Consider the following 21,931-nt stretch of genomic DNA (forward strand, 5'->3'; position numbering starts at 1 on the left):
GGGGTGGGGGTGGAATCTTCCCAGTCTCTAGTTCATGTGAAATGGCTGCAAACGTCTAATCCAAGAAAACAAAGCAAAACAACTCAAACTTCATCCAAGACAAACACTATATTAAAAAATAAAATCCAGAATCCATTGCAAAACAGTAAAAGAACAAGTTGGTGTGGGGTCGGGGGCGGGGGGAGGAAAACTTACACCAAGAATGTAATTAGTAAGGAAATAGCAGTATTCACTCATTTTATCTGATAAAAGGAGATGTTTGGTGTTATGTGTGTAGCCCAACGCACAGATGAATATGGCAATGAAAATGTCATTATGGATTCCCCACCCATTTTAAGCTGAAATAGGTTAAATCTGTAGATATTTTTTAAATGTAATAATGACTATTGCGTGCTTGTTTACTTAAAGTCACCTACTTTAAGATTTTCCACCTTTAGTTTCTCTCTCTCTGTTTATATATATATATATACACACACACACACACACTAGGTTCAGTGGCCCTGTGGAAGGGTGGAAGGAGTCAGAAATTGTGCAGGTAGAGATCATGGGCAGAAAAGAAATTTGCTGTTTATATATTCTCCAATACTATTAGATTAATTTATTTCCCACTGTTGAAATATTGAACAATTTCAAATATTCTTTTAGTGTGCACCGAAAGTAAACTTTATTAAAAGAATCGTTATTGCTTTTTGTTAGTTTTTTATTTTCTAGTCGCAGCAGAGTGCAAGGTTTTTGTCGTCTTGCACTTGTACTTAATCCTGATACTCCTTTTCTTTCTTATAAAATGAACTCCATTAAACCAGAATGGGATTTCTCTTCTGCCTCCTCACCCAAATGCTGATGTGTTTGGACTTACAAGAAGTAAAATAGGCCAAATTGATTTTGTCAATAGGTAGACAATATTTTCCAGGGGAAAATAAAGAGACAAAATGTTGACAGGTTCCACCGAGACTTGAACTCGGATCGCTGGATTCAGAGTCCAGAGTGCTAACCATTACACCATGGAACCACGAACGGAATGCAGCCTGCCATAACTGTCAGTGACGTGTCACAGTAACTCTACTGAAACCATTTAATTTAAACTATCAAAATATTTAGTCTACGTCCACTCACGACACTTGAAAAAAAATCCTAAGGGGTTTAATTTATTTTTTCTCCTTTTTTTTTTTTTTTTGGCCAAATACAAGACCCCAAAGAGTGTCCGCTCCCGCCCCCGCCATTAACTCAGAAACTTGGTGGTTCTAGTCCTTGCTTTCTTCTTAAAAAAAAAAAAAAACCAACAACACAGAATGAATATTTTGAACATTTCTTGTATCATCAGCACTGGATTGAACGTGTTATATTCATTGTATGATGTAATACTTTAAAACTCGTCGAGGTATTTTTAGTCTTCATATAGACAGGAAAACTGATCCTTTGAGATTTTATAGTTTATCTGTACCTCTGCGCAGTTTTGGCCATAAATAAATACGTTTCTCCACATAGATTATTTAGTTATCAGGTCCATTGCCTCTAGGAAAGCAAGCTTTAATGTGTTGATTTCTGGCACATTCACGGAAGAAACCTTGCAAGAGAAGTTATGTTTCCGAGAAAGTGGAAAAGGTACACTTGAAACAAAAGTCTGAATTTTGTCAAGTGTAGGGATTGGTGAGGAGCAAATCAGAGATTCAATATTTCAAGATCAAAGACTCATCGTACTCTACTTCATCAAGAGAAAAATGTCCAGTGAAGACTGCCAAATTGTACTAAAGATTTTTCTTACTACTATTCTGCGGACACCTTTTTTTTTTTTTTTTTTTAAGCCAGCACGCTTCCTTAAAGACTAGGTTTCTGGGGCGGGGTCGGTGGATCCCTCGGCGTCTCGCACGCAATCTCTAGAGCCCCTTTCAACTCTCCTAGTCTCTTACCTCCGTTCGGCTAAGTTCACCGAGGCAGCCCAGTAGCAAATTTCTGTCGAGATTTCAACAGAACTTTAGCCGAGATGAGCCTTGGAATTTGTGAGGGTGGAATTCCGGGGATGCTGGCGGCTTCCCGTCACCCACTGTCCCCGTGGATGTATGTAGGCATTATTCTACAAATGAATGACTTTCAATTTAATGGAAAGAGACCTGCTCCCTTAAATGAGGCGGTGCTGTGACTACCTGGGAAAAACACAGGTCCGCGCTCAGGACTATTCTGATAGTTCAGTGCCAGGCCTCCGATGGCAGTGACAAGGTCACCAAGTATTGTCCTTCATTTCTTGCTCACAGAGGTCCTTGCAGGATGGTGTGCTTGCCCGCGCGTCTGGAGGCAGCTGAATGGGGCTCTCCTGCTAACTGTGACGGAAAAAATTGCAAAGGGAGCCCACTTCTCTCAACATCTTTTTAAAATTCAAGCTCCATGATTCATTAACCCCAATGCTGTAAGTTAAGAGGCAAAGTTGCACCGACGCCTGAGGGTGAGATTCTAGTCAAACCAGTTCTGAGTTTCTCTCTTCTCTCAGAGTGGTTATGGGGTTTGGGTTCCTCCTGGGTTTGAGGAGGCCAGAAGTTACACTTCTGGTCAGAACCAGTGGGTGGACCCAGACTCATTTTGAAGCACAAGATGATCAGAATCTGCACTGCAGCTTATTCTTAATTTTTACCCAGAGTTTCCCATGAGATAAGTTATATTTAAATTGCATTTTCCTTGCTTCTTTTGAGGAAGGAAACATATAGAAATATCTCTAAGTAGTAGCATTTCTCTTAAGTCTCAATGGCTAAAGTTTGTATAAATTAAATAGATTTTTTTTCTAGGCTTTTATTGTTGGAATTGTTCAATTGCTGGTAGCACCTGGAGTCTCCAAGTCATAATTCTTACATAGATCATGGCTTTATCCAGAATGTCTAGCTTCTGGAAATTTAAGAAATGGAGGGAAATTCCAGGAATTGATGGAAGTACCAAGAGAAAGATAAAAATCACAACCATGGTGGGATTTTTAGTGGTATATTTTTATACAATATACCTCTCTGAAAAGCTAAGACACATCAAAAAAAAAACCATAAAATAAAGTAGTGCAAGTCATATAACATACATATACAGAGAACAGTGCACATACCAGCTTCCTGATTCAAACTTTTTCCAAACACACATGAAATTATCTCTATTTACATTTTACCAGGCCACAAAACACAGCATGATTAGATACATGCTATTATTTCAAAGCAATAAAACTACCTAGGCCATAAGCTCCAGGAAAGTTCATGGAAACCCTAGAGCTTTCTGGAGAAATCTTGAGTCTGTTTTATACTCAAGATTTAAAAGGTATGGTTGCCTTATGAGGAAAATAAAGTAATGCATTTTGAAAATGGGGGAGGGGGAAGCAACCATCGAAATATCTATCCAATAAAAATGAAAATTTGCATATGCTAAAGTTAATGGCTTTCCCCCCCACAATTGCCCAAACCTGGAAACAACCTTGAACAATCAGGTTCAATGGATGGAAGAAGAAATAAACTATGGTACAGCCACTCAATGAAATTCTATTCAACCGACAAAAAGGTGCAAAATTTTAATACATGCAACAACTTGCATAAATCTTAAGGCATGTTCTATCTCATGTGAAAGAAGCTAATCTTAAAAGGTTACATTCTGTATGATTCCATTTCCACAACATTCTCAAAAATGTCAAACAAGGGAGCAAAAAACATCTGGTTGTCAACTGGTATGTATAGAATTAGGAGATGACTATAAAGGGATTACATGGGGAGGTTTATGGATTGATGGGACTTTCCTGTATCCTGATTATGGTAGTGGTTACACGAATAAACTCATATAATTTCAAAAAGCCAGTTTCACTCTGTGGCAAATATTTTAATAAAGTGTGTAAGTGATTTGACATTTCACCCAAGTGTCCCTTTGGGAAGGGAAAGCTGAAGACACCCTTGAGCCTTGTATAAGGTTTGGGTTGGGGAATTACTAGAAAGTGAAAGTGAAGTCAGTCAGTCGAGTCCGACTCTTTGACACCCCATGGACTGTAGCCTAACAGGCTTCTCCGTCCATGGGCTTCTCCAGGCAAGAGTAATGGAGTGGGTAAACTTTTGAGAATGTTATCAGTACTAGCTTTGCTTTTCCCAGCAGCACTATAGGTTAAAATTTCTGCCGTAGTCGGCAGGATTCGAACCTGCGCGGGGAGACCCCAATGGATTTCTAGTCCATCGCCTTAACCACTCGGCCACGACTACAGGCGTGGAAACACGTTTTAAAAGAAGATATATGGTAGACATAAAGACAAGACTTGTGTAAACAAGTGTGTGCAGTGAGTTGGGCAAAAACCCTCAGATGAATGAAAGCTTAGGGCTGTGCTTGTGTGCCCAGTCGTTCAATTGTGTTCTAATCTTTGCGACCCCATAGATTGTAGCCCACCAGGCTTTGGTGTCCATGGGATTTCCCAGGCAAGAACACTGGAATGGGTTGCCATTTCCTACTCCAAGGAAAAGCTTGGGGAGGGAGGTCAAACTCTCTCCAGCAGCCTCCGACATTTAGGAGCACTGCGATAAGTGTGCTGGAGAAGACAGTCCTAAAGGAAATCAACCCTGAATATTCATTGGAAGGGCTGATGCTGAAGCTGAAGCTCCAATACTTTAGCCACCTGATGCGAAGAACTGACTCATTGGAAAAGACCCTGAAGCTGGGAAAGATTGGAGGCCGGAGAAGGGGACTACAGAGGGTGAGATGGTTGGATGACATCACCAACTCGATGGACAAGAGTTTGAGCAAGCTCCGTGAGTTGGTGATGGACAGGGAAGTCTGGCGTGCTGCAGTCCATGGAGTCACAAAGAGTCGGACACAACTGAGCGACTGAACGACAAAATCTATACAAGTATCTTTGTTTTCAACAAAGTTCAGGTCATCATCAGCTAGGGCCTCCCTCCCTCGGGGATGAGCTGGGCTCGTGCCGGGCGCTGGGGTCTCCGAAATCGAACCAAATTTACTCAGTTGAAATCAAACTAATCCTTTTACGCGTGGGTGGGACCAACACTTCTGCTTGAACTTACAGCCTCCTCGATGAATGATATTGTGCTCAACGGGTTTCAGGGAAGGGAATGTTCCCTCTGATTTGTGTCTAAGGTGGAAGGAGAGAAAAACGATGTTGAAAACCTCTGAATACCCTCACTCGCTGTCTGTGGGTTCCTAACTTAGGCTCAAAGTACTGTGTTTGGGAATGTATTTTACAGAAGCGAATGCCCTTTCACTTTCCAGATTGGTTAAGAAGAGCTATAGTTTGTCCATGAATTTCTTTTCTTTTCTTTTCTTTTTTTAAGTGTGTGAGGTCCTAACTGCTTTCTAGAAAATGGATTATGTGGTTCAGTTTGGGGGAGGAAATGCAAAGGCTCATTTCCTCTAAATTAAACCAACATTGCACGTTTCCCATTCTCCTTTTATGTTTGTAACTTGCTGTTCCTTCAGCAGAATCTCCAGACATTTTACGGAAATGTTTCAGGATAGAATGGTTAAATGTAGATACCAGATCCTAAGATGCATAGATAGACAGGCCCCCATTTTGTGGCCAACAAACTGTTTATAGGTAAGAGGTGTGAGCGGATGGGTAGGATGCGTCTTGAAAAAGTTGCTAAATGCTTGGATTTAATACATAATGTTTAACCAGAAGTAACAAAGCATTCTTTAAATAGAGTTCTATTCAATTCATCTATCACTGAGAAAGTCTTATGGTGGGTGGGAGTGGGGCGGGGATAAATCTAACTGAAGATCACGTAATTTACTTTTATCTATATCTAGAAAGCTCCAGTATTCTTGCCTGGAGAATCCCAGGGATGGGGCAGCCTGGTGGGCTGCCGTCTAAGGGGTTGCACAGAGTCGGACACGACTGAAGCGACTTAGCAGCAACAGCAGAAAGCATATTGAAAAGCAGAGACATAAGTTTGCCAACAAAGGTCCGTCTAGTCAAGGCTATGGTTTTTCCAGTACTCATGTATGGATGTGAGAGTTGGACTGTGAAGAAGGCTGAGTGCCGAAGAATTGATGCTTTTGAACTGTGGTGTTGGAGAAGACTCTTGAGAGTCCCTTGGACTGAAAGGAGATCCAGCCAGTCCATTCTGAAGGAGATCAACCCTGGGGTTTCTTTGGAAGGAATGATACTGAAGCTGAAACTCCAGTACTTTGGCCACCTCATGCGAAGAGTTGACTCATTGGAGAAGACTCTGATGCTGGGAGGGATTGGGGGCAGGAGGAGAAGGGGACGACAGAGGATGAGATGGCTGGATGGCATCACTGACTCGATGGACATGAGTCTGAGTGCACTCTGGGAGTTGGTGGTGGACAGGGAGGCCTGGCGTGCTGCGATTCATGGGGTCACAGAGTCGGACACGACTGAGCGACTGAATTGAACTGATATCTAGAAAAGATCAACCAAGACATGCCTGACAAATGGACAAAATGTGGTCAGGAAAAGCGAATTCACATCGCCACAGATTCAGGACATTTCTCATGTGTTTTTCCTTTGGCAATCTGGAGAAGTCCTAACCATATTCTTTAAGAGATTGCCAAATCTGTTTAAAAACTTCATACCCTGCTTGTTTCTGGAGGAATATTTGGACGGTAAGACTTCTATCCTGAGGGTTCCTAGAATGCTTTTTTAAAATTACAGCTTTTTGTTATGAAAAGCAAAAGTGGCCGCGGGCTTCCCTCATTCGGAGAGGGGCCTCTGGAACGTTCTCGCCTCCTTTACTAAAGAGCAGAGAGGTGAAATTTTTCTGACTGACTAGGAGACAGTCCCGGGATTCTCCTTTTCAGCCGGTATTCCCCCTCAGGCAACGTATCGAATAGTCCTTTGGGTCAGGGGAAGGGCAACCCAGGGTACGCTCATCAAAGTCAGTCCCTCGTTAGTGTCTAATGCTTTCGATGCCTTCATTCCGGGTCCTTCTCCTACTAACATTTCCAACTCTGAGGCTGCCCTAGGGATGCCGCTCACCTCCGGCCCTCCTTTTTCGCAGCTCCCAAAACTTGGACTCGGACCAACACGTCCTCAAAGACGTGAGGCTGGAGAAAAAGGAACAAAGAAACTTGGTCAGATCTACCTATCACCTCCCTAGTCTCTAGGTTGCCCGAAGTCCCGCTGTGGCGCTAAGAGAAAGGTATACGCGGCCAGGTCCTGGGAGGAAGCGAGCGCGGAGAAAGCACCCGCGGACCCGAGGAGGGGATGGCGCGGGGGGCTGGCGGGGGAGGGTGGGCTGCGGGTGTGAACGCGCAGGCTCTCAATACCCAGGCTCCTAGGCTCTAGGGCTACAAGGACTTTCTCACTCAGTTCAAACCACCTCTTGTCTAACACGTCCTTTCTGCTTTGCGTTTTTGCTGACAGTCGGTTCACAGTTCGCGTTTTGTCTTGTAATTTTCAGAATAAATTATTTTCATTTCTGATATTATGTGGAGTTGAGAGGTTGAGGGCCGGGAGAAGCTCCTTTCCCGCATTCTTTGCTACACACTAGTGTGTGAGAGTGCTTGAGTGATCTTCAAGCTCCTGGCTCAGGTTCTAGTCTCCCCGTGGAAGAGCGGGTCATATTTTTTCTATCATGTTGCACTGTCCTCCCTCGGTAGGGATGACCTAGGATTTCTTCTCTTCCTTCCACAACTCTCCTCCGATTTCTCAGGTCACAACTATCCTCCTACTCCTCGTCAACAAACCTTGGCCTCTCCCGCATTCAGTGACCTCCACTGTTCGCATCCCTATCTGTCCGCAAAGACAGACGCTTGTGGACCGACGGTGACTGAAGGAGCCCCTGCGACTGGACCATACAGTCTCACAGAAAAGCGGCAGCGAAGAAAGAGCCGTCTTTTGCATCTCAACCCAAAGAGTCATCAAAAGAAAATCCCCGAGTTAGAAAACCTGAGATCTTTCCAAAGCTTCCTGGACTCTTTAAAAAACTGTAGCCCTTTCCTTCGAGAGAGAGGGCAACAATGCGATCGCGTTACTCCATGAGCCCATTGACAAAACAAACGAAATCTTCTTTTTCAGAAAGAACACAAGAAGGGCCCCCGGATCGAGAGAGAGAGAGAACTCCAGAAGTGAGCTAGACGAAAGAGAGTAGTGGGGCCCGGCCATGGATTTAAAATATATCCCAACGCTATTTTGCGTTCCTCATATTCCGTTTTTGCAAAGCCAACGGTCCCGAGCTTGGGCTTGGAGAGACCAGATGAAATAAGATGTTTTTTGAGTCTTGAACAAACTATTCCTTACTTCATGAAAACGAATGACAGCAGTCACGGAAAGGCTCAGAAATTCCTCCATATTGGGCATTGATGTCCCTTACATTGTCTTGTTTTTATGTTTCTTGAACTTTCACAGTGACTGAAACAGAATAAGTCTCCACAAGTTATATTTACTGATAACCAAATAAATCACCAACAGTGTTTGGGATCCAGCCAACCGCCAAAAGTCGTCGGGCTCTGTGGCGCAATGGATAGCGCATTGGACTTCTAGCGCAGCAGTGAGGCATTCAAAGGTTGCGGGTTCGAGTCCCGCCAGAGTCGCGAGTGTTTTTGTCACCAAGCGGATAACCTTGCCACTTATTGGTCCATTCTTCTATGAATTGGACGCAGTCTGAATTCCAGGTACCTACATTTCTCACTGCAGTTGATTCCTACTTTCTGTAGCTTGCATTTGAGGAGCTCCTTCATAAGCACTCCCACACATGTCAACAGTGATTTGATGACCACAGTTTATATCCCTACCCATCTTTTGTGTGTGTATATATACGATAGCAGGAGAAAAAGAAGAATCATAAAGCCAGATATCACGGAGAATTGTTGGGGGCTTAAATTATACTTGAAATCTTATGGGAGGCAAAGTAGATTCTGTCACTCTCAAAGTTGAAAGTGTCATTCTCTTCCCTGGGAGTGGCTACATATTGTAAGTAGAGCTGATGCTAGAACCCAGGACTTCTGGATAAGAATTTTTAAGCGACTAAAAATGGATCAAAGGAGAGACAGGTTATACTGATGTTAATGAGAATGCAGTAATAAGGCAGAAGTAGAAACAGACATGTGCCTGGGTCATTCCTGGCATCCAAAGATAAATAGTCACAGAGGGGGCATTCATAAGGAATGTGATCTGTCGCAATGAGAAAAACAATTGCTTGAATGCTTTGCTCAGTTTGTGAGAGTGGGTTTTAATAATGCCTATGTTTTAAGCCACAACTATCTTATGTTACTTCTGTCACATAATTTCTTTGGAAATCAAAATTATATGTAAAAGTAACTGATTCACAGAAGAGGCTGGTGATCCTTTCCTGGGAGAAAAATATAAGTTAAATGGATGTGAACTCAGCTGAGGAAGTTATATGGTCCTGGCTTCCATACCTGGATGGCAACACAATGTCTGCACTTGCTGTGGCAGAAAATTGGGAAAAGAACAGAATGCTAGGAATCGCTTGGAGAAGAGTAGCACCATGTAGAATTTAGAGGGAAATTGAGAAAGGGCAAATGATGGGTCCTGCAGGAGTTCAGTCAGCATCTCCTCAGTTTAGACAAGGCACAGTTGCCCTGGGCTCTGGAATCTTGGGCTAGTTTTATCACAACATTTTATCACTTGGAGAGAAATTGTTTCTTTTTCCTTAACATGCTTAAAGTACTGGTATACTCTATTTGCAGAATCCCACTTAAAACCTTACCTTCTCACTGGTAACAGTGTTTTGTTTCTAATAATTTTTACTTCAGAGCAATATGAATTAACTGAAAATTAAATAGGCTAAAATTATGTATTTGAAAGCTAAGGGGTGAATATGGCTAACTCAGCACCTGGTCACAAGGAAGGAGACTAAAACTGGCTCTGGTCTTGGATGTGAACAAAATCTTTGATGAAGAATCATAAGTTCAGACCCTAATTACTGAAAAATTAATAATAATCCAGAATACCAAGGGAATATAAGATCTGCACAGACTTAAGGACAGTATCAAAGATGTCTAAGCAAGTGTCACTAAAACTTGCTTGACAAAGAAGGAGCTTCTTTGGGAGGATAGAAAAAGGAAGAACTTAATCTTTGAGAATAAGAACTAAAGAGGAGGGAAATGGCTTTGCCTAATAAATGTTTAATAAAAAATTTTTAAATGGCTTTGCCCAATTCCCCATCTGGAATAATTGATTGTCACTGACCAAAAAAAAAAAAAAAACCTATGGAGGTAACCAAAAAGTGTTTATCTTTGGTTTTATTTTCTGGTCCATCATCCATAAACCAAATGGTCAAGACACTACAAAAAAATAAAAAAATTAGTTTCCTATATAAAGTGAAATGACCATTTCAATTTTCTTTTAAAAACAAATGAACAATATAGGCAACAATACTGTATTTCAATCATCAAATTTGCTAAGACTAGAACTTAATTATTCAAACCACTAACAAGAAATGATAATTACTCTAAGCTAAGAATTAGCCTACTACAGTTTCATAGATAGTGGCAGAAGACATGAGACTTCTGCATGAGAGACAAAGGACGGTTTATTACTCACCACAACAGTAGCCAGAAAGCATCATTTGTACTGATTCCCCAAGCATCAGATCCCCACAGGGATCACTGGAGGGACATTTTGGAAGCTAGCTCCCAGATATGCCTAAAAGTGGTTTTCTTTGTATTTATCCAGTTTGGATGTAGTAGGGCTTTTTGAATGTTCAGATCAATTTCCAGTCACTATTTTTTCAAATATTGCTTCTTTTCAATCTTTTCTTTCCTTGCTTGCTTGGCTTTAACAGTCAATGTGTTATACTTTCTCAACTTCTTGATTGTGTTTTCCTTTTATAACATTTTTATTCTGGATATTTTCATCTTCAGTTCCGTTCAGTAGCTCAGTCATGTCCGACTCTTTGCGATCCCATGGACTGTGGCACGCCAGGCTTCCCTGGCCATCACCAACTCCCAGAGCTTGCTCAAACTCATGTCCATCAAGTCGGTGATGCCATCCAGCCATCTCATCCTCTGTCGTCCCCTTCTCCTCCTGTCTTTAATCTTTCCCAGCATTAGGGTCTTTTCCAATGGGTCAGTTCTTTGCATAAGGTGACCAAACTATTGGAGTTTCAGCTTCAGCATCAGTCTTTCCAATGAATATTCAGGACTTATTTCCTTTAGGATTGACTGGTTTGATCTCCTTGCAGTTCAAGGGACTCTCCAACACCACACTTCAAAAGCATCAATTCCTTGGTGCTCAGCTTTCTTTATAGTCCAACTCTCACATCCATTTTCATCTTACCAGTTTATTAATTTTCTTTTTCCTAATTTGTTTTAAAATGCATCCACTATTCTTAAGTTACTTTTAAAAGTTTTGTTTTAAAGTTTCTGTTTCGTTTTCCCATTGTCAAGTTTTTTTTTTTTAATGAGTCAAAAGTTCTTAATTTTGGGTTTCATTCCCTTTGTCTATATTAATTTCAGCTAATTTTGAATCACTCTATTGGAATTCTATTGTATGGATTTCCAGGAGAGTCAGATGTCTCTCTTAGGGTCAGTTTTATCAGTGCTTTGGAAATTTGTATCAGAATGTTTTACCAACAAATAGTGTATTGAAGAATTTTCTTTTAAACCTCCCCTTCCATGGGCCCACTGGTAAAGTAACATCACTTGAAACAATATGTAGTGATTTGAAGACTATGCTTATAAGTCAGTATGCTTGCTCCTTGGAAGGAAAGCTATGACACATACAGGCTATTAAAGAGCAGAGGCACCATTTTGCTGACAAAGGTCCATCTTGTCAAAGCTATGGTTTATCCAGTAGTCATGTATGGATGTGAGAGCTTGATCATAAAGAAGGCTGAACGCTAAAGAACTGATGCTTTCAAACTGTGGTGCTGGAGAAGACTCTTAAGAGTCCCCTGGACTGCAAAGAGATCAAACCAGTCAATCCTGAAGGAAATCTACCCGGAGGATTCATTGTAAGGATTGATGCTGAATATGAAACTCCAATACTTCAGCCACCTGATGCAAAGAGCCAACTCATTGGAAAAGACCCTGATGCTAGGAAAGATTGAAGGCAAAAGAAGAAGAGGGCAGAAGTAGATAGTATCACCAATTCAATGGACATGAATTTGAGCAAACTGCCAAAGACAGTGGAGGACAGAGGAGCCTGGTGTGGCAGTCTATGGGGTCACAAAGAGTTGGACACAACTCAGAGACTGAACAACAACAAATGCTTTCCAATAGCCATCAAATTTTGAAATGACTTAAAGCTAGCTTGATTTGGTTCAACTTAAAATTTTTAGGTGGGTTAGAAATTATGTGGAATTTCTATAAAAATTTTTATCCATATTAAATTAAGATATTGTTGAGATAGAAATTATCATTTTTATTGTTCAGTTCAGTTCAGTCGCTCAGTCGTGTCCGACTCTTTGCGACCCCATGAATCGCAGCACACCAGGCCTCCTTGTCCATCACCAACTCCCAGAGTGCACTCAGACTCATGTCCATCGAGTCAGTGATGCCATCCAGCCATCTCATCCTCTGTCATCCCCTTCTCCTCCTGCCCCCAATCCCTCCCAGCATCAGAGTCTTCTCCAATGAATCAACTCTTCGCATGAGGTGGCCAAAGTACTGGAGTTTCAGCTTCAGCATCATTCTTTCCAAAGAACACACAGGACTGATCTCCTTTAGAATGGACTGGCTGGATCTCCTTTCAGTCCAAGGGACTCTCAAGAGTCTTCTCCAACACCACAGTTCAAAAGCATCAATTCTTCGGCACTCAGCTTTCTTCACAGTCCAACTCTCACATCCATACATGACCACTGGAAAAACCATAGCCTTGACTAGACAAAACTTTGTTGGTAAAGTAATGTGTCTACTTTTGAATATGCTATCTAGGTTGGTCATAACTTTTCTTCCAAGGAGTAAGCGTCTTTTATATTTCATGGCTGCAATCACCATCTGCAGTGATTTTGGAGCCCCCCAAAATAAAGTCTGACACTGTTTCCACTGTTTCCCCATCTATTTCGCATAAAGTGATGGGACCAGATGCCGTGATTTTCATTTTCAGAATGTTGAGCTTTAAGCCAACTTTTTCACTCTCCTCTTTCACTTTCATCAAGAGGCTTTTTGTTCCTTTTCACTTTCTGCCGTAAGGGTGGTGTCATCTGCATATCTGAGGTTATTGATATTTCTCCCGGCATCTTGATTTCATCCTGCGCTTCTTCCAGCCCAGTGTTTCTCATGATGTTCTCTGCATAGAAGTTAAATAAGCAGGGTGACAGTACACAGCCTTGACGTACTCCTTTTCCTATTTGGAACTAGTTTGTTGTTCCATGTCCAGTTCTAACTCTTGCTTCCTGACCTGCACATAGGTTTCTCAAGAGGCAGGTCACGTGGCCTAGTATACCCATCTCTTGAAGAATTTTCCACAGTTTATTATGATCCACACAGTCAAAGGCTTTGGGATAGTCAATAAAGCAGAAATAGATGTTTTTCTGGAACTCTCTTGTTTTTTCGATGATGCAGCGGATGTTGGCAATTTGATCTCTGGTTCCTCTGCCTTTTCTAAAATCAGCTTGAACATCTGGAAGTTCACGGTTCACATACTGCTGAAGCCTGGCCTGGAGAATTTTGAGCATTACTTTACTAGCGTATGAGATGAGTGCAATTGTGTGGTAGTTTGAGGATTCTTTGGCATTGCCTTTCTTTGGGATTAGAATGGAAACTGACCTTTTCCAGTCCTGTGGCCACTGGTGAGTTTTCCAGATTTGCTGGCATATTGAATGCAGCACTTTCACAGTATCATCTTTCAGGATTTGAAATAGCTCAACTGGAATTCTCACTAAAACTATAGTAAAAAGATTCGAAATAGCTCAACTGGAATTGTTACTAAAACTATAGTAAAAAGATTTTTTTAAGCTCAAATATGAAAAGAACACAAAAGAAGTGGAATGTAAGAAACACTAAAACTGAAAAATAGGTAGACAAATCATAACAGACTTCACAGAAACAATCTGATTAATAGCGAAGTTTCTTTAAAAAGTTCAGGAACTGAGAGCACTATGTACTGAAGGCTAAAGGGAAACCGAAAGCAGATTATTTAAAATTTGAGAAAGAGTTAGAGCCCTAAATTCTCTGCACTTATACTGAGTGTTTGCCCTTCTACCACCCAGGAAAAAATCTGGAGATTTATTCTGCAAATAAAGACTGGGATTAGACTATTACTGATGAGGATCTGAGTATCTTAATGAGAACAGGGGAGGATCTGTTCTGTATCTGGATTTAAGGGAATGCTAAAGGCTGAGCTCTTTTTCCTCACCTAACTCTCAGACCTCTGACAGTTAGGGCTTTGCCCTGATGACAGGACTGGAAAAAAAAAAAATGTGAGGCAACTGGTGTAAGTTGGTAGAGTCTAACTTAACACATAAGCATATTGAGGGCTCTTCTCACCATTACCTCAGACTCTGAGTTATTTTTATAACCTAAAAACCAAAAACCTTGAGAATACTTTCCACTGAAACAGCTGAGCAAATAAATGAACAAAAAATAGAAATAGATTATGAACAGATGAGCAAGGGAAGATTCAGATGATGGTGGTGTAGCAGGTCCAGAGAGCAACCAATTCAGACTATAAGCATGTAGAAGTCACCTGGAGAAATATCCTCAACAAAAAATGTTTGAGCTGATATATTATCTGATTCGATTGATCTCATGGAAAGCTCCACTGAAAGATATTTGGAAGTTAACGGAGAATTAGCAATTATCGATATATATGAAGGGACTTACTGCTACTGCTAAGTCACTTCAGTCATGTCCGACTCTGTGCAACCCCATAGACGGCAGTCCACCAGGCTCACCCGTCTCTGGGAATCTCCAGGCAAGGACACTGGAGTGGGTTGCCATTGCCTTCTCCAATGCATGAAAGTGAAAAGTGAAAGGGAAGTCGCTCAGTCATATCCGACTCTTAGCGACCCCATGGACTGCAGCCTACCAGGATCCTTCGTTCATAGGATTTTCGAGGCAAGAGTACTGGAGTGGGGTGCCATTGCCTTCTCCGTATGAAGGGACTTGGGCACATTAAAATTTTTCTTTTTAAAGCTTGCCTTTTTAGGCAATTATAAGCATCCAGTAAAGAATGAAAATAGAATCATAGCTCACACCAATGCTGTGTATAATACTTTCATAGAAAAATGACATAAACAATAAACACTGAATTAAACCAAAGGTAAAACATAAGTATTTTGGGAGGATAAGAAATAGTGGGTGGTAGTGGCATAAAGCAGTTTCCATTTAACAGATGGAAAATAAGTATATAATGTCTAAATCAATTAATCAATAATAGCAGTTATACATATTATTTAGGAAAATAGAGGTCTCCAAGTCCAAGAATGAAACAGTTAAAAATGTTAATTTTGGTGGCATCCAGACAAGATAATTTGAAGAATTAAGGTGCAGAAGACATATATTTCACAATAAACTTTCTACTAAAAAATGTGTACAGCTAGAGAAAAACCACCAGGGCGAGTGTTGTTCTCCAGGACAAGCAGCAGTAGAGGTATTATTACTTCTGTACCTGAAGAGGCATGAAGAGAGTGTGATTACCTGAACTCAGAAGACAGCCTTGTACTGAGGGCTGCCTTGAATGAGGTATGGCCTCCCGTCAAGGAATGTAGCTCTTCTGATGTGACCTGCAGGCAGAAAGACAAGAAGTAAATACCTGCCGCTAGCCCTCCTAGATCCACGTGTCTCCTGTTGGGACTCCCGTTACCTAACCCAGATGGAAACCAGAGAGCATGAAAACCCATACAGGCCAGTTCCAAGGGCCTATATCAGCACAGAGCAGGGTGAAGAGCACCTCCCCTATGTATACATATATATATCATGAGCACAAAAATTGAATTGACAATGAGGAAAACTGCAAACAATATAGAGGATAGTAGAAAAGAAGGGACAAAAAACAGAACTAAAATTTCAAATAAGTTAGGCAGAAAATGATATGTTAAAAAAAAAGCAAAGAAGATCCAACATGTGAATTACTAGATTTATAAAAGAAATCAAAGTAATAAAACAGAATATATATTTAACAAATAATTTAGGATCTGGTAGATAGAGCCACACTTAGGGAAAATGGGACCTGGACAAGTTCCTTCCTTCCCCTCTCTCTCCCTCTTTCCCTTTCTTTATTTTTATAAAAACATCTTGTTTTTAAAAATCAATCCTGGTTAAGAATCACTGTTCTACTTCTCTCTCCCACAACTCTCTTGTCTTATGTCATAGAATATATTTATCACATTCATCCTCTTCACTTTACAGCAGATACCTTTCGACTAGCAACCCGAGATGTGATGGGAGAAGGTCCGCAAAAAAAGGAAAGAGTAAGACGAAGAAAAAAAGAGAGTCAGGTGAGGACAACAGAGAGGGAGGGACAAGCAGGAGATCTGTGGAAGAATATTCAAAACTTAACCTTCACAGAACAGTTAAAATATTGAGTACAGAATTTTATAACCATCACTTCACATATATGTTAAGACTTGCATTTTAATACTGATATATTACTATTCTTCTGTGTAGATACTTATAAAAAGAACGAAAAGGAAAGGAGGGAGGGAAGGTAGGCATGATGAGAGGACAGACATCTAAATAGCACTGGCCTAAGAAGGGTGACTGAGGCAGGAGGAGAAGGGGACGACAGAGGACGAGATGGTTGGATGGCATTACCGACTCGATGGACATGAGTTTGAGCAAGGTTCGGGAGCTGGTGATGGACAGGGAAGCCTGGCGTGCTGTAGCCCATGGAGTCGCAGAGTCGGACCCGACTGAGCGACTGAACTGAACTGAAGAAAGGGTGAAATATTGGTGGTAATGGGTAAGATCTGGCAATGCAGCCTAAGAAAGTGGCTGTGATTTACTGACAGAAGTTGCAGAATTTGAGCATAAGAACAAAAGAATACCATGTCAGAAGTGGGATTCGAACCCACGCCTCCAACCGGAGACCAGAAACCCCAAGTAGGGGAAGTAGAAACTTGAGTCTGGCGCCTTAGACCACTCGGCCATCCTGACATGTTCGTTTCTGTTTTACATATAATCTGTTGCTGTGATTAACAACTAATGTGATTAGTATTACACCCGAGTGCACAGGGTGAAACGCAAGCTCTCAACCGATTGCAAACGAAAGAGGCAAAAAAGACAAATTGTAGTGGATGGATGCTGGAGACTGTTGCGATGGCACAAAGTCAGCCTGGGAGCCCAGCCAGGGGATATTGAAAAGCAGCACCCGCCGCACGTCCCTTTACCGCTCCCGCACCGCGCTCCCTGCCTCCCAAAGGCCCAACAGTCCCACAACCCAAGACGGTCCCCGTAGTGTGGGAGTTTCGTAAATTAAAAAAAAAGGGGTCTGTGCATTGCAGGCAGATTCGTTACCAACTAAGGTTCCAGGGAAGCCCAGAACCGAATTAGCGCTTGTTTCGAAGACTGCTTCAGTCTGCTTCCCGCGGTGTTCAGGCTTTTTCATTTCCACAATAAATTAAAAAGTAGCATAGGCAAGGAGAGAGCTAGTGAGAAGGGCTAGAACTCTCTTTCAGTAAACCTGTTTAAACATTAGAACTGTCCGTCGAGGAGTACAAGGCGGGCATATTGCACCCTCTTCCGGCATTTCTCCCCATAATCTCTTTATTCTTCAGTAGCGTCTTTCTCCCTCTCTTTTCTCCCATTAATCTCTTCCCAATGGCCTAGGAAAAGGGGATGCCATATAGGACACAGGATAATAGATATAAGAGTTTAAATGGTTGATGGCCGTTACCAAGTAACAAATAGTTTCTCTTTGTCTCTCTTTCCACCCTCACCCCAGCCTCCAGTCCCTGTGGCAAAGGTGACAGGTTTTTAATATATCGTTTATTCTTCACTTTGAGTCAAGCTAGTTCATATTGTCCTTGTTTCCATTTTCTATGATTAGGGTTCCCAGTAGTGCAGACACCAAGTGTAAATCAGTTATTGCAGGCTACTTCGTGTATGGACAATGGTAGAAGAGGAGTTGGTTTTACTTGTATTGTTGTTATACTTGTCTGTAATTTTTGTCTAATTAGCAACTAAAATATTAATTACTGCTTTCTTGACCTCCACTTCCCAAGAATGTGACCTTTTACTTTCTTATGAAAAAAAGGTGACTCTATTTATTTATTCGCTTATTTATTTAACAATATTTATTTAATGGATACTCAGATTCTGTGGTTGGGTCTGAGTAGAGGGAGGTGACAATACATGAACCTAGTGAGTGCCAAAGCAAACTCCTAGAGTTGGTTTTGCTAACTGTTGCAGCAAGAGAGAATGCACATTAGAATAGCGGAGTGTCTCAGTAAGAGTGTTAGAAAGAAGTGATTATAAGAATTGGACTTTATAACCTTTTTTCAGATGGTGACTGCAGCCATGAAATTAAAAGACGCTTACTCTTGGAAGGAAAGTTATGACCAACCTAGATAGCATATTCAAAAGCAGAGACATTAGTTTGCCAACAAAGGTCCTTCTAGTCAAGGCTATGGTTTTTCCAGTGGTCATGTATGGATGTGAGAGTTGGACTGTGAAGAAAGCTGAGCACCGAAGAATTGATTCTTTTGAAATGTGGTGTTGGAGAAGACTCTTGAGAGTCCCTTGGACTGCAAGGAGATCCCACTAGTCCATTCTAAAGGAGATCAGCCATGGTTGTTCTTTGGAAGGAATGATGCTAAAGCGGAAACTCTAGTACTTTGGCCACCTCATGCAAAGAGTTGACTCATTGGAAAAGAGTCTGTTGCTGGGAGGGATTGGGGGCAGGAGGAGAAGGGGATGACAGAGGATGAGATGGCTGGATGGCATCACTGACTCGATGGATGTAAGTTTGAGTGAACTCCGGGAGTTGGTGATGGACAGGGAGGCCTGGCATGCTGCGATTCATGGGATTGCAAAGAGTCGGACACAACTGAGCGACTGAACTGAACTGAACATTTTTTCAGCTCAGTTCAGCTGCTCAGTCATGTCTGACTCTTTGCAACCGCATGGACTGCAGCATGTCAGGCTCCCCTGTCCATCACCAACTCCCGGAGCTTGATCAAACTCATGTCCATTGCGTCGGTGATGCCATCCAGCCATCTTATCCTCTGTCATCCCCTTCTCCTCCTACCTTCAATCTTTCTCAGCATCAGAGTCTTTTCTAATGAGTTAGTTCTTCACATCAAGTGGCCGAAATATTGAAGCCTCAGCTTTAGCATCAGTCCTTCCAATGAATATTCAGGATTGATTTCCTTTAGGATTGACTGGTTTGATCTTTCAATCCAAGGGACTCTCAAGAGTCTTCTCCAACACCACAGTTCAAAAGCATTAATTCTTTGGCACTCAGCTTTCATTATGGTCCAACTCTCACATCCATACATGACTACTGGAAAAATTATAGCTTTGACTGGACGGACCTTTGTTGGCAAAGTAATGTCTCTGCTTTTAAAAATATTGTCTAGGTTGGTCATAGTTTTTCTTCCAAGGAGCAAGCATCTTTTAATTTCATGGCTGCAGTCACCATCTGCAGTGATTTTGGAGCCCAAGAAAAGAAAGTTTGTATTGTTTCCCCACTTATTTGCCATGAAGTGATAGGACCAGACCCCATGATTGTAGTTTGTTGAATGTTGATTTTTAAGTCAGCTTTTTCACTCTCCTCTTTCACTTTCATCAAGAGGCTCCTCAGTTCCTCTTTGATTTCTGCCATAACAGTAGTGTCAGCTGCATATCTGAGGTTATTGATATTTTGCCAGGCAATCTTGATTCCAGCTTGTGCTTCATCCAACCGGCATTTTGCATGATGTATTCTGCATATAAGTTAAATAAGCAGGGTGACAATATACAACCTTGACTGTAGTTCTTTCCCAATTTAGAACCAGTCTGTTGTTCCATGTCCGGTTCTAAGTGTTGCTTCTTGACTTGCATACAAGATTTCTCAGAAGGCAGGTAAGGTTGTCTGGTATTCCCATCTCTTTAAGAATTTTCCACAGTTTGTTGTGATCTTTTTTAGGTGTGATCACTTTTTTTTTAGGTGATTTGGGGGCAGTTTTAAGAAAGTATGGCTTTGCATTGGTTTGTATACTGTCAGGAGGTGGGGGGTAATTCTGTGGTTGGATATCTTAAATCTTAGGGCAACCTAAAAATAGAACTGAAATTAGTAAAGAAACAGTAGTCATTTGTATGATGTGGAAGAGGGAAATGTTTGGTACTGTCTGGCTAGGACAATGTTCTTCTTTTTGTTTATGTTCAGACATGATCATAGAGTTGTCCTGTTTCTGTCTTACTCTATTAGAGAAGTCTTGTCTGATATTGATGTTCTGGAAAATTGTTTATATTTGACAAGAAACATTAAGACATCACTATAAATGCCAGCTCAGTTCCTGGATGTTCAGGGTTACTTTTCTCTGTTTCATAATGTATACATGCAGACAGCTAGATGGTGGTAAACAGCCATGAAGAAACAGTAAACAAAGAAGAAATATGGGATGTAAAGGAGATTTCAGCAATGAATGGGAAGAACTAGAGATCTCTTCAAGAAAATTAGAGATACCAAGGTAACATTTCATACAAAGATGGGCACAATAAAGGACAGAAATGGTATGGACCTAACAGAAGCAGAAGATATTAAGAAGAGGTGGCAAGAATACACAGAAGAGCTATACAAAAAAGATCTTCAGGATCCAGATAATCACAATGGTGAGATCACTCACCTAGAGCCAGACATTCTGGAATGTGAAGTTAAGTGGGCCTTAGGAAGCATCACTACAAACAAAGCTAGTGGAGGTGATGGAATTCCAGTTGAGCTATTTCAAATCCTGAAAGATGATGCTGTGAAAGTGCTGCACTCAATATGCCAACAAATCTGGAAAACTCAGCAGCGGCCACAAGATTGGAAAAGGTCAGTTTCCATTCCAATCCCTAAGAAAGGCAATGCTAAAGAACGCTCAAACTACCGCGCAATTGCACTCATCTCACATGCTAACAAAGTAAAGCTCAACATTTTCCAAGCCAGGCTTCAACAGTACATGAACTGTGAACTTCCAGATGGTCAAGCTGTATTTAGAAAAGGCAGAGGAACCAGAGATCAAATTGCCAACATCTGTTGGATCATCAAAAAAGCAAGAGAGTTCCAAAAAAAAAAAAAAAAAAAACACATCTACTTCTGCTTTATTGATTATGCCAAAGCCTTTGACTGTGTGGATCACAATTAATTGTGGAAAATTCTTCAAGAGATGGAAATACCAGACCACCTGACCTGCCTCCTGAGAAATCTGTATGCAGGTCAAGAAGTAACAGAACTGGACATGGAACAACATACTGGTTCCAAATTGGAAAGGAGTACGTCAAGGCTGTATGTTGTCACCCTGCTTATTTAACTTATATGCAGAATACATCACGAGAAACACTGGGCTGGATGAAGCACAAACTGGAATCAAGGTTGCAGGAAGAAATATCAATAATCTCAGATATGCAAATGACACTACTCTTATGGCAGAAAGCGAAGAGGAACTGAAGAGCTTCTTGATGAAAGTGAAAGAGGAGAGTGAAAAAGTTGGCTTAAAACTCAGCGTTCAGAAAACGAAGATCACGGCATCTGGTCCCATCACTTCATGGCAAATAGATGGGGAAACAGTGGAAACAGTGCAGACTTTATTTTGGGGGGTTCAAAATCACTGCAGATGGTGACTGCAGCCATGAAATTAAAGGACACTTACTCCTTGGAAGGAAAATTATGACCAACCTAGACAGCAGAGACATTAAAAAGCAGAGACATTACTTTGCCAACAAAGGTCCGTCTAGTGAAGACTATGATTTTCCCAGTGGTCATGTATGGATGTGAGAGTTGGACTATAAAGAAAGCTGAGCACCGAAGAATTGACGCTTTTGAACTGTGGTGTTGGAGAAGACTGAGAGTCCCTTGGACTGCAAGGAGATCCAACCAGTCCATCCTAAAGGAAATCAGTTCTAAATATTCATTGGAAGGACTGATGCT

The 21,931-nt window shown here is 41.4% G+C and overlaps 4 non-coding genes across 4 annotated transcripts; 1 reads left to right on the forward strand and 3 right to left on the reverse strand.

Moving 5' to 3' along the window:
- Positions 1-937: 937 nt before the first annotated feature.
- On the reverse strand, positions 938-1,009 carry TRNAQ-CUG (transfer RNA glutamine (anticodon CUG)). Its single transcript has one exon. It is a non-coding gene; the product is annotated as a tRNA-Gln (tRNA).
- Positions 1,010-4,120: 3,111 nt separating this feature from the next.
- On the reverse strand, positions 4,121-4,202 carry TRNAS-AGA (transfer RNA serine (anticodon AGA)). Its single transcript has one exon. It is a non-coding gene; the product is annotated as a tRNA-Ser (tRNA).
- Positions 4,203-8,417: 4,215 nt separating this feature from the next.
- TRNAR-UCU (transfer RNA arginine (anticodon UCU)) lies at positions 8,418-8,505 on the forward strand. Its single transcript is given in 2 exon segments — positions 8,418-8,454; positions 8,470-8,505. It is a non-coding gene; the product is annotated as a tRNA-Arg (tRNA).
- Positions 8,506-16,870: 8,365 nt separating this feature from the next.
- TRNAL-CAA (transfer RNA leucine (anticodon CAA)) lies at positions 16,871-16,977 on the reverse strand. The gene is made up of 2 exons: positions 16,940-16,977; positions 16,871-16,916 (listed from the first exon to the last, which is right to left on the reverse strand). It is a non-coding gene; the product is annotated as a tRNA-Leu (tRNA).
- Between the last annotated feature and the right edge of the window lie 4,954 nt (positions 16,978-21,931).

The sequence above is a fragment of the Budorcas taxicolor genome, chromosome 11 (assembly GCF_023091745.1).
Source record: "Budorcas taxicolor isolate Tak-1 chromosome 11, Takin1.1, whole genome shotgun sequence".
NCBI lineage: Eukaryota > Metazoa > Chordata > Mammalia > Artiodactyla > Bovidae > Budorcas > Budorcas taxicolor.